Below are 12,817 nucleotides of genomic sequence, written 5' to 3'. Positions count from 1 at the left end.
CATCTCTTCTTTCCTTTTATTTTCTTCTCCCTCCTTTTTTGCCTCTTGTCTTCTTTCCTTCCTTCATTCCTCCTTCCTTCTTATGATTCCTCCATCTCTTCCTTCCTTCCTTCCTTCATCTCTTCTTACCTTCCCTTTTTTTCATACTTTTCTCTCTCTTCCTCTCCATTCTTTATTTTCTACCTGTTCCTTCTTTCATTCCGTCCTTCCTTCCTTCCTTCATTCTATTTTCTACCTCCTCTCTTCTATCCTTTATCTCTTCCTTCTTTCTTTTTCTTTCTTTTAATCTTCTTCTTCCTTCCTCTCCTACCCTTTCTATCTCCCTTCCTTTCTTCCTTCCTTCTTTCTTTCTTCCTCTCCTCATTTAGTATAATATCAAAGGATTACTCTATTACATCCTACATCCTCTTAAAATACACTTAATTCCTTCCTTCCTTTTCATTCTCTCTCTCTCTCTCTCTCTCTCTCTCTCTCTCTCTCCTTTGTTTATTTTTCTTCCTTTTTCTTCCTTCCTTCCTTCCTTTTCATTATCTTCTCTCTACTTCCTTCCTTTTCATTACCTCTCCTCTCTCTCTCTCCTTCCTTCCTTCCTTCCTTCCTTCCTTCCTTCACTGTGTACGAAAGGATAAGTGCTCAATCTCCTGTCCTTCATGTTTATTTGTATATATGGCGATTGAATTGTATGGGAAGGAGGAGGAAGGAGGAAAGAAGGAAGGTGAGAGGGAGGAAAGATAGGAGGAAGAGGGAAGGGTAGAAGATGCAAGGAGGGGAAAAAAATCAAGGGTAGAGGAAAGAAAGGCACGAATGAAGAGGAGGAAAGAAACACGTGGGAAAAAAGTTAGATTGAAGGGGGAGAGGGAGAGGGGGAGGAGGGTATAGGTAGAGGGAGGGAGAGGGAAAGAGGAAGGGGAAGAGAGAGAGAGAGAGGAGGGGAAAGGAGGGAATGGAGAGAGAGGGAGACGGTGAGGAAAAGAGAGGAAGAGGAAGGAGGAAAAGAGTGAAAAGGAGAGAGAGAGAGAGAGAGAGAGAGAGAGAGAGAGAGAGAGAGAGTACTCGTAAAAGAAAGGTAGGAAGAGAAAAAAGATAAGGAAAGTTGAAGGTTAAAGAGAGAAGAACGAAAAGGAGGGAGGAGGAGGAAGAAGAGGAAGAGTGAAGAGAAGAATGAAGAAGGATGGAAGGCAGGCGAGTGGGAGGGGAGGTGGGAGGGAGGAGGGACAAAGGAAGGTGAGAGAATGAAGGAAGAGGGGGGAGAACTGATGCATATTCCGTGAAACTCGAAAGGACGGTGTATATTGACGAATCTCTCTCTCTCTCTCTCTCTCTCTCTCTCTCTCTCTCTCTCTCTCTCTCTCTCTCTCTCTCTCTCTCTCTCTCTCTCTCTCTCTCTCTCTCTCTCTCTCTCTCTCTCTCTCTCTCTCTCTCTCTCTCTCTCTCTCTCTCTCTCTCTCGTACCCACACGCTTTAACGCCACGACAAACAAACGTGACGCGGAACATGTATGAACCTACTAATCGCTTCCACTGCCTCCACCACCTCGCTTTCACATCCACTTTAGGTCCACGCCAAAGCTGAAGCAATAAGCCGTGACAGGACAAAGACACACCGCCAACACACCCACACCTAACGCAACACACACTCCAGCCACTCTCCCACACGCTCCCTCACACCTCCACACAATCTTAAACACCTCCCTCACATACCCTGCCACTGCTAGACACCCCCAACACACTCCTAGCTACACTTAGACACCCCAATGCACTCCTAGCTACACTCAGACACCCCAACACACACCCCAACTTACCTTCAAAACACCCCATACACCTCTAGCCACACTCAAGACACCCAACACACCCCAGCACACCTCCACCTACCTCCAACACACCTCTACCACACACTCAGACACCCCAACACACCCCAGACACCACCCTCCCTCCAATATCTCACCATACATATCTCTCCCACTCCCAGACGCCCCAGAACACCCCAACACACTCCCCCCACACTCCCCACACACTCCCCAACACACACCCCTCCCCATCTAAGGATCAGTAACTTCTTCACCTGTAAATTGAAAAGGTTATATGAGAAAGCGAGGAAAGTTATTGGTGTGTGTGTGTGTGTGTGTGTGTGTGTGTGTGTGTGTGTGTGTGTGTGTGTGTGTGTGTGTTGGTGGTAATTGTTGCAGTAATGACAGATGATGATGATGATGGTGATAGTTTTAATAAGTGCATTCGGCTTCTCCAATACTGTGTTGTGTGTTGCGCTTAGAGTGATTACGACAAGGATGGGTGATTACTATGATTATTCTTGGGGCGCTAAGGTCAAAGAGGATTACTTGAGGAAGGTCATCAACAATAATAATAACAGTAGTAGTAGTAGTAGTAGTAGTAGTACAGTCATACACAATAGAAAAGTAACTTATTTGAGTTTAATGATGAAAAATAAGTTAGTAATAATATTCACAATGGAGGAATCGTTCAGTAAAATAATTAAGATGTTTTTATTGCAAACGAATAAGTAAAACATCCAGAGTAGTAATAATAACGAAGAGGACTTAGAGAAAAGGGGGGGAGGAGGAGGAGGAGAAAGAAAAAAAGGAAGGAGGAGGAAGAAGAGGGAAAAATGAAAGAGAGGAAAAAGGAGGAGGAAGACAGAAGAGAAGCAAGGAGAAGTAGAGGAGGAAGATGAGGAAAGACAGGTTGAGTTGTTTCCGTGAAGTCTAAATTTCTTTTCCAAATATTTTTCTAGAGTATTATATAGAAGGAAATAAACACATACAAACTCTCTCTCTCTCTCTCTCTCTCTCTCTCTCTCTCTCTCTCTCTCTCTCTCTCTCTCTCTCTCTCTCTCTCTCTCTCTCTCTCTCTCTCTCTCTCTCTCTCTCTCTCTCTCTCTCTCTCTCTCTCTCTCTCTCTCTAAATTAAGAGCCTAGGACTATCTTGTTAACGAGTCTGTAACTAAATTTCACTTGTTAAGCACACCACTTAACCCTCATTATACACACACACACACACACACACACACACACACACACACACACACACACACACACACACACACACACCCGGGTGCGGCGAGGCAAATAGGCAAGCCTCTTAATGTGTGGGTGTGTTAACATTCACCTAGCAGTAAATAAGTACGGGATGTAACTGGAGGGGTTGTGGCCTCGCTTTCCCGGTGTGTGGAGTGTGTTGGGGTCTCAGTCCTACCCGAAGATCGGTCTATGAGCTCTGAGCTCGCTCCGTAATGGGGAAGACTGGTTGGGTGACCAGCAGCCGACCGTGGTGGTGGTGAATCACACACACACACACACACACACACACACACACACACACACACACACACACACACACACACACACACACACACTTACTTACTCTCACTATTCAAAGTATGATGATAATTACAAACACACTCTCTCTCTCTCTCTCTCTCTCTCTCTCTCTCTCTCTCTCTCTCTCTCTCTCTCTCTCTCTCTCTCTCTCTCTCTCAATGTAACCTTTTTCTTCGTGTTTCCTCCATCCAAACTCAATTTCTTCCCTTCACCCTACCTTTCTCTCTCTCTCTCTCTCTCTCTCTCTCTCTCTCTCTCTCTCTCTCTCTCTCTCTCTCTCTCTCTCTCTCTCTAATTGAAGGTAATTCGAGTCGGGGCAAGGTAAGGAAGCAGTGAAAGAGAAAAAGAAGGGAAAGAAAAAAATAGTTCCTCTGCGTGTCTCTCTCTCTCTCTCTCTCTCTCTCTCTCTCTCTCTCTCTCTCTCTCTCTCTCTCTCTCTCTCTCTCTCTCTCTCTCTCTCTCTCTCTCTCTCTCTCTCTCCCCCAATTAAGAGAGAAGAAGGCTGTGAGGAAACCAGTGAGGCAACGAGGAGGAAAACACCCTTTGTCTCCCCTCACGTCCTCCTCCTCCTCATTTTCCTCATTTCTTGCTAGACAAAACAAGGCAAACAGACAGACAAACATGAAGATAGATAGACCAAATGTATTTCTTCGTTTCCACACACACACACACACACACACACACACACACACACACACACACACACACACACACACACACACACTCAGTGGTGGTAGAGCGCTGGCTTCACAAGCCAGAGGACCGGGGTTCGATTCCCCGGCCGGGTGGAGATATTTGGGTGTCTCCTTTCACGTGTAGGTGGTGTTCACCTAGCAGTGAGTAGGTACGGGATGTAAATCGAGGAGTTGTGACCTTGTTGTCTCGGTGTGTGGTGTGTGCCTGGTCTCAGGCCTATCCGAAGATCGGAAATAATGAGCTCTGAGCTCGTTCCGTAGGGTAACGTCTGGCTGTCTCGTCAGAGACTGCAGCAGATCAAACCAATAAACAAACAAACAAAACACACACACACACACACACACACACACACACACACACACACACACACACACACACACACACACTTTTTACTTATCCATCCTTGTAACATATTCTGGGTTAAGGTTATCAATGGAGAGAGAGAGAGAGAGAGAGAGATTTACATAAACGCGCTCTCTCTCTCTCTCTCTCTCTCTCTCTCTCTCTCTCTCTCTCTCTCTCTCTCTCTGTGGCAATTTTGACGTTAAAAATGACATGATTGAATAAATTAAGTGTGTGGGAGGCAGGGGGAAATGACGAGAGAGAGAGAGAGAGAGAGAGAGAGAGAGATTAGTATGTGACGAAATAATACGGAGTCGCTTCAAAGGTGAGTGAGGAGGAGGAGGAGGAGGAGGAGGAACAATGAATCAATCACGCCAGGTAGAGGAAGGGAAGATCAGAAGAGTCCATTTAAACTCCTCCTCCTCCTCCTCCTCCTCTCCTCCTCCTCCTCCTCCTCCTCCTCCTCCTCCTCCTCCTCCTCCTCCTCCTCCTCCTCCTCCTCCTCCTCCTCCTCCTCTTAAGAGCAAGCCAACTGACCTCTCTCTCTCTCGTGTGTGTGTGTGTGTGTGTGTGTGTGTGTGTGTGTGTGTGTGTGTGTGTGTGTGTGTGTGTGTGTTTACGACCAGTGAGAACGTTTGCCAATATCTTTCGCCAATAAGTTCCGTCTTCCTATCTTCTCTTCTATATTAAAATCCCTATCCTCCATCTACTATTATTGCCACGCTCCTCCTCCTCCTCCTCCTCCTCCTCCTCCTCCTCCTCCTCCTCCTCCTCCTCCTCCTCCTAAAAAGATTGTCTCCTCCTCCTCCTCCTCCTCAAAGATAAAAAGATTGTCTATACTATTTTTTCTTGTTCTCTCTCTCTCTCTCTCTCTCTCTCTCTCTCTCTCTCTCTCTCTCTCTCTCTCTCTCTCTCTCTCTCTCTCTCTCTCTCTCTCCGAGTATCTATTCTTTTTTTATTGATTTTTTTTTCTCAATGTTTTTTTTCTTTTTCATTTTTCTTTCCCTTTCTCCGTTTTTCCTCTTTTTTTCCTTCTTTTTTTGCTCTTCCTTTCTTCCCTTCCCTCTTGGTATCTCTTTTCCTATACTTCGTCACTCTTCTTGAATCTCTTCTCCTCTTACCTCTCTCCCCTCTCCCACTCCTCTTTCCCTCACCTATTTTTCCTCCTCTTTAAATATCTTTTACCTCTTTACCACCACCACCACCACCACCACCAACACGTTCGTTCCCTCTCCTCCTCTTCCTCTTCCTCTCTTCTCTTCCTCCTTTTATTTCTTCTTTACCCATAACTCCTCCTCCTCCTCCTCCCAAATAACCTTCCTTTCCTCTTAATATTCCTCTCTCTCTCTCTCTCTCTCTCTCTCTCTCTCTCTCTCTCTCTCTCTCTCTCTCTCTCTCTCTCTCTCTCTCTCTCTCTCACCTGTAATTCTTCTCTACCCATAGCTCTTCTTCCTCCTCCTCTTCTTCCCTCCATACCACCCCCTTCTCCTCCTCTTCCTCTCCTCCATATGACTTTCCTTCCAACTCACTCACTCTTTTCCCTCCCTCCTCCTCTCTCACCTGTAATTTTTCTCTTCCCATACCTCTTCCCCTTACATTCCTCCTCCTCCTCCTCCTCTTCCTCTTCCTTCCTCTCTCCTTCAAATGACTTTTTCTTCCCCTTCCCTGTCACTTCTCCTTTTTTTCCATCCTCTTCTCTCCTATAATTCTCTACTCTTCCCTCTTCCCCCCCTCCTCCTCCTCCTCCTCCTCCTTCTTCTTCTTCTTCTTCTTCCTTTCCCTACATCCCCACAACCCCCCCTCCCCTCAGTGCATATCAAGCCGTGGTAATGAAATTCTTAAGTGAGATGAGAAAATGTTTAGCTAGAAATTTGTGAGGCAGAACCTTCATGATTGCTGAGTGATGCTGACTATGGGGGGGATTGGAGGGGGCAGGTTATGGGGGTTTGGAGTGGAGGAGGTGGGTTATCGGGAGGGGGGGGAGGGGATGAGGAGGGTAGGTAATTTCAAGGTATGGTAAGGTAAGTTAGGTTAGGTTAGGTTGGGTTAGGTTAGGTTAGGTTAGGTTAGGTTAGAGAATGTGTGTGGTTGCTGTTGTTGTTGTTGTTGTTGTTGTTGTTGTTGTTGTTGTTGTGATAGTAATGTTGTTACCGTTGTTGTCATCGTCATCGTCGTCGTTGTTGTTGTTATTCTTGGGGTAACAGGGTGGTTCACGAGAGATTTGGGACACACACACACACACACACACACACACACACACACACACACACACACACACACACACACACACACACACACACACACCTGCCTGCCTCCTTCAGTAGTAAGGCAAGAGCGCTGGCCATGAAATCTGCCATGAAAAGGAAGAGGAAAAGAAAGACGAGGAGGAAGAACTGCCAGAGACGAGAAAAGGAAAAAGGGGAAAAATGGAACAGTGTACAAAAGGAAGCGCGGAAGATGTGGAGCAAAAAGAGAATAAAGAAAAGATAGAGGAAAAGGAAGAAAGGAAGGAAAAATGAACGGGAAAAAGAGCAAACGATAGAGAGACAGAACGTGAATAGAGAGAGGAAGAGTAAAAATATAAAAGCAACAGAAATTGATAAACGATAAAAAGAAAAAAAAGGAAAAGAGGAAACGTACAGGAAAAGAAAAGAAACACAAAGATAAAGACGACGAATAAAGAAAGTGGAACAAAGAAAAAACAAAAGAAACACTTAAAGAAGAAATAAAAATAAAACGAAATAGAAAAAGGAAAAAGAAAAATATAAGAATGAAAGAAAGTAAAGTAATAGAGAGAGAGAGAGAGAGAGAGAGAGAGAGAGAGAGAGAGGTCAACCTTAAAATAAATCTTTGACGTGATCTCTCTCTCTCTCTCTCTCTCTCTCTCTCTCTCTCTCTCTCTCTCTTCCTTCGTTTCCTCCTTGTCTCCTGTTTCCTCCTTCCTACCTGCTTTCCTTTCATTTCTCTTCCCTTCATTTCCTTTCCCTTCACTTTCCTCCCTCTCTTCTCTCCATCACCTTCCCTCCCTCCTCTCCTTTTTCCTCCTCTTCTATCCCTCCCTCCCTTCTTTCCTCCAGCAATCTTTCCTCACCTCACCCGCCTCCTCATCTTCTCTCCTTTCCTTGTCACTTTCCTCTGTATCTTCCCTCACCGTCTTCCCTTCCTCCTTCCCTCCTTCCCTCCCCTCCTTCCCTCCCCTCCCTCACCTTCTTCCCTCCACAGGAACCATCATCAAAGAAGCTTCATCTACTATTGGTGAAGAAGGAGGAAGATGAGGGCGCCTGATACACTCCCACTCCCACTCCCACTCCCTCTCCCTCTCCCTCTCTCTCTCTCTCTCTCTCTCTCTCTCTCTCTCGCTCGTCACTTGTCAACATTCTTCTCATATTTTCTCGCCCTCTTTATCATCACGTCTCTCCTTCTTAAAAAATCTTCCTCTCCTTCATCCTCTTTCTCTTCCCCCCCTCTCTCTCTCCCCTTGTTTTCCCTTCCTTCCTTCCCCAATACCTCCACCTCTCCCCTTGTGTTCCCTTCCCTTCCTCCCCTCCTTCCCTCCCCCATCCTTCTCCCTTTCCCCTTGTTTTCAGTTCCCTTCCTTCCCCTCCTCCCCACCCCAACACCTCTCCCCTTGTTTTCCCTTCCCTTCCTCCCCTCCTTCCTTCCTCAACACCTCTCCTCTTGTTTTTCTTCCCTCTCTTCCTTCCTTGACGTCATAGAAGCTCCTTAAATCAGTGTTCTACTACTACTACTACTACTACTATCATCATTCCGTCTCTCTTTCCTCAGTTATTGCTTTCTCTATCTTACTCCTCCTTCTCCTCTCCTCTCCTCTCCTCTTTCTGTTCTCTTTCATCACTTCTTGCAGTTATTCCTTGCCTGTATCTCTCTTTATCTCCTCCTCCTCCTCCTCCCCCAGCTCGTCTTTCTGTGTGTGTGTGTGTGTGTGTGTGTGTGTGTGTGTGTGTGTGTGTGTGTGTGTGTGTGTGTGTGTGTATCATCCTGCTTCATCAAGTTTGAAACTAGGCTAACTATGAAACACACTCTCAACAACTTCTCCCCTCTTCTTCTTCCTCCTCCTCCTCCTCCTCCTCCTCCTCCTCCTCCTCCTCCTCCTCCTCCAGCCTTGTAATAAGTAGCCTCAAGTCTTCATTCACTAACATAACATCTTTGTATATTATGAATTAAGCAGGTTTTATTATTCATTCCTCCTCCTCCTCCTCCTCCTCCTCCTCCTCCTCCTCCTCCTCCTCCTCCTCCTCCTCCTCCTCCTCCTCCTCCTCCTCCTCCTCCTCCTCCTCCTCCTCCTCCTCCTCCTCCTCCATCAACATTGTCCACCACCTCCTCTTCACTCTCTCGTTTCTATCATACAAGTAATCTTCCTCCTCCTCCTCTTTCTCTTCTCCCTTCTCCACTTCATCTTCTTTACACGTCCTTTATTAAACTCCTCCACTTCCTCCATCACCATCTCTTCTTCCCTCTCTTTTTTTATCTTTTTTTTTCTGATCCTCTATCTAAGTTCTCCTCCTCTTCTTCTTCCTCTTCCTCCTCTCCGCACTTCCTGTTTCCCCTCCTTCTGTTTTTTCTCATGTTCAACTCCTCCCTCCGCTTCCCTCTTCCTCATCTACTCTCCTCCTCCTCCCTCCATTATTTTCTACTTCTATTACCACCACCACCACCACCACCACCACCACTACTTCCTCCTCCTCTTCCTCCCTCTTCTAACCACCATCATTATTGTACTCACGAATCGCATGTCGTATTTTAATTATTTCCTTCTGATCCTCTATTGGTACTAGCCTTTAAACTATCCGATCCTCTTCTCACAAGTACTAAAGTCTAACTAACGTGACCTAATGTAACACTAACACGCGACGCCATATGACCCCGGATGTTGCGTCGCCTAACCTAACCTAAGCTAACCTAACTTAACCTAACCTAATCTCACTCACTATGAAATGTAACTCTGTCTAACACTCCTAACCCCTTTCAGCACCATGACGCGTTCCTGCCTGCCTAATACTTGGTGATTTTTATAAAGATTCAGGGACTTTTGTGGGGGTTGAAAGAGTGAAGACTACAGGCCATCAATCTTGCGACCTCCATACAGCCTTTCCTTATGTTGAAAAAAAAAAATGTCTAATCGTATCCGAAACTTGTGGTAAAAATGCGTTCCAGTACTGAAGGGGTTAATAATACTATGAGATGTAACTTTTTATAGTACTGAAAGGGTTATTAATACTATGAAATGTAACTCTTTGCAACACAACCTAATACTATATAAGATGTAACACGTATATGTAACACCACTTAACACTATCAAAGGTAAGTCTTCCATCTAGCACTTCCTAACACTATCAAATGCAACCCGTCTCAATAACTAACACTATCAAACTTCATCACCACCACCACTACAACCAAACTTCACCACCACCACTTTCTCACCTGCAAAAGACGGCGACGGGGGCAGCGAGATGTGGGCAGGTGTGGGGCAGACGAGCACCACACCTGAGGGTCCACTGATACGGGGACACTGAAGCTTTGGGCGGACACACACACAGTCCTCCTTCAACGGCTCGCGGCTCACTGATGGAGGAGAGGCGAAGGTAGGGAGAGCGGCGGGAGGGAGAGGCGCGGGCTGTAGTGGGTGGAGCAGGCCGTCAGGTGGCCGAGTGTGGTGGTGGTAGTGTGCTGGCGTGGCGGTGGTGGTGGTGGTGGTGTGGACAGACCTGATAGGAACTGACTGCTTTACCCATGCGCGGCTCCTTTCTCTCTCTCTCTCTCTCTCTCTCTCTCTCTCTCTCTCTCTCTCTCTCTCTCTCTCTCTCTCTCTCTCTCTCTCTCTCTCTCTCTCTCTCTCTCTCTCTCTCTCTCTCTCTCTCTCTCTCTCTCTCTCTCTCTCTCTCTCTCGTCATGGTGTCAGCACGGGCGGGGAGGCGACTCTCGGACTGGTGGGCGTTGATACACGTTGCTGTAAAACATGTCTTTGTCATGTTATAGCACCACTCAATCCTTGCCCTCCACTCTCTCTCTCTCTCTCTCTCTCTCTCTCTCTCTCTCTCTCTCTCTCTCTCTCTCTCTCTCTCTCTCTCTCTCTCTCTCTCTCTCTCTCTCTCTCTCTCTCTCTCTCTCTCTCTCTCTCTCGTACTGTCGCCGCTGTTACTGTTATCAAAAGCATCGTAGCGGAAAATATTGAGAGAGAGAGAGAGAGAGATTCCCCAAACGTAAACGCTATAAAATTGATTCCAAAAACTCAGTAATATTGAAGAGCTACATCGGATCAACAAATTTCCTTTTCCTTTGATCTTTCACTTCCCAGTATTCTGTATTGGTTTTGTAATGACACGTCCTTCCTGTCAAGTCTTCTTTTCTTCCCATTATTTTTTTTAAGAAGTATTTCCTTTTAATACTTTTTTTATCATTTTTAAGCCGAATCTTCTTGTTTTTCTTAGTTTTTCGTTTTTTTATATACTTTTAATCATTTTTTAAGTCGAATCTTCTTGTTTTTCATTTTCAATATACTTTTTAACATTTTTTATACTTAATTTTCTTGTTTTTCTTAGTTTTTCGTTTTTTTTCTATTTTCAATAATTTTTTTCTTAAACCGAATCTTTTTGTTTTCTTAGTTTTTCGTTACGTTTCATCACTAAACCGTCGTATTTAAAGTCCCATGTTCTGAAATGCTTCGCTTCCTCACCATTACTGCTTTCCAAAGGCTCTAATTAAAGATACTCATGTTTTTAACCACTTCAATACGGGGACACATGTTTTTTACCTTGAGATTTCTGTACGATTAGACCATTTAATTTCATTAGGAACAGTCTATGGAGGTCAGAAGATTAATGGTCACAGTCTTCACTATTTTGATCCTCCACATGAGTTTCTGAAGCAGTATAAAATCAAACAGCAAGCAGAGGGAATATGGAAACGCGTCATGGTACTGAAGAGGTTAAGTGTATGTTTATGCTTCTTGTGATGGACTGGCAAGATTTCTACTTCATTAAAAAGAGAAACTGTCATGAAAACTCGGGTGATCGTCTCTGTGCCCTTAGAAAATTGCAGTGGTGAGAGTGTAAAGCGCTTGTGAAAAGGGACGTAAATTTACAAAAAAGCGCGTCTCTATTGTCAGTTAAATGCTTTATGTTGTGAATTTCCAACCATATTTTCTTTTGCAGTTCTTTGTCACGCTCTGCCACTAATCTCCGTGTGACAATAACGGAACAAGTGTCGCTCTCTTGTCCGTGGAATGCGTTGCGTGGTGGTAGCGAGATAAAGTCATGAAAGAGCAATGCCACAGTTGCGTCACCATCACAGCCGCCGTGTCGTGTTTCTGAAATTTACCTTTTGTTGCTTTACCGCTCAGACCGTTCATTGACGAGACAAAAAGGCCATATTCACAAACTTTCAGCGCCGCACCTTCACTATTTCAAAGGGCTCCTGTTTAAGTGACAAGTTTTCAAGGGTGCTTTTATGGCTCTAATGACAAATGAACAAGGTAACTACACAATTTACAGGAGAAACAGCCTCAGAAACCCGGCTTGTCATCTCTGTGGCTTTGAAAAATAATCGTGGCGAGAGAGCGGAGGGAGCGTTTCAGAATACGGGACAAAGGTAAAGTGGTTGTGTTGACGATTACAGTAACAACGCAGGGGGCGGAAGAGTAGAACCATTGAACAGGATTTTAGAAACAAGGCAGGAGCTGGAAGAGAGAAGAACTAGAGAACAGGATGAGGGAAGGAGGGAGAACTTTAATTTACGGAGGGAAAACGAAAATTATTCAACATTAAAGAGGAAGAGGAGGAGAAAAACAATGCAACAGGAGGGACTAAGAATGAAAACTATATTAAAAAAGAGGGAGAGAGTTAAACAGGAGAGGGAAAACGGAAATGATTCAACAGGAGGAAAGGAGGGAGGAGAAAATAATACAACAGGAGGAGGAAGACAATGAAAACTGTTTAACCGAGGAAAGAATGAAAACTGTATTCAAGGAGAGAAACGAAAGAGAATCAGAAGGAAGGAGAAAGGAAGAAAAAGATACAACAGGAGGAGGAAGACAATGAAAACTCAATGAAAATTATAACCGAAGAAAGAATGAAAACTCTATTAAACCGAGAGTAAAGCGATTCAACAGGACTGACAAGAGAGTTAAAAGCTTCCAATGACTGACTCGGCGGTTAATTTTCTTGTTCGACCGTCACAAAATAATACTTGGTAATGAAACTCCGCATCACCATCAGCACCAGCACCATCATCACCATCATCACCATCATCATCAGCAGCAACTCATTAAGGGAGCGGACCTGTTTTTGATCTATTCTCGTAATTTGAAGAGTTCGAACAAAGACTGATGATGAAAAAGGCGATGAGAATGAAGGAAGAAAATTCATCGGTATTATTACTTTTAAATCTTTTTTTATTATTTATATATACACACCAAGTGGGATTTTC

At 44.8% G+C, this 12,817-nt stretch overlaps 1 protein-coding gene and 1 long non-coding RNA gene across 7 annotated transcripts in view; one reads left to right on the top strand and one right to left on the bottom strand.

The window, feature by feature from the left end:
- LOC123507141 (somatostatin receptor type 2-like) overlaps window positions 1-12,817 on the bottom strand; it is a 70,783-nt gene that overhangs the window by 5,758 nt on the left and 52,208 nt on the right. For 3 of the 5 annotated variants that reach the window (XM_045259756.1, XM_045259757.1, XM_045259758.1), the window contains one exon: window positions 9,815-9,955. The exons of the other annotated variants lie outside the window; for them this stretch is intronic. The gene's annotated coding sequence lies outside the window, so the exon portion shown is untranslated. The remainder of the gene's footprint in view (window positions 1-9,814; window positions 9,956-12,817) is intronic. 5 annotated transcript variants of the gene reach the window in all.
- The window catches only part of LOC123507143, a 29,239-nt gene that overhangs the window by 10,975 nt on the left and 5,447 nt on the right, over window positions 1-12,817 (top strand). The window lies entirely within an intron of this gene.

The sequence above is a fragment of the Portunus trituberculatus genome, chromosome 21, assembly GCF_017591435.1.
Source record: "Portunus trituberculatus isolate SZX2019 chromosome 21, ASM1759143v1, whole genome shotgun sequence".
In the NCBI taxonomy this organism is placed as follows: domain Eukaryota; kingdom Metazoa; phylum Arthropoda; class Malacostraca; order Decapoda; family Portunidae; genus Portunus; species Portunus trituberculatus.
This window is presented reverse-complemented; position numbering and strand designations above follow the sequence as displayed.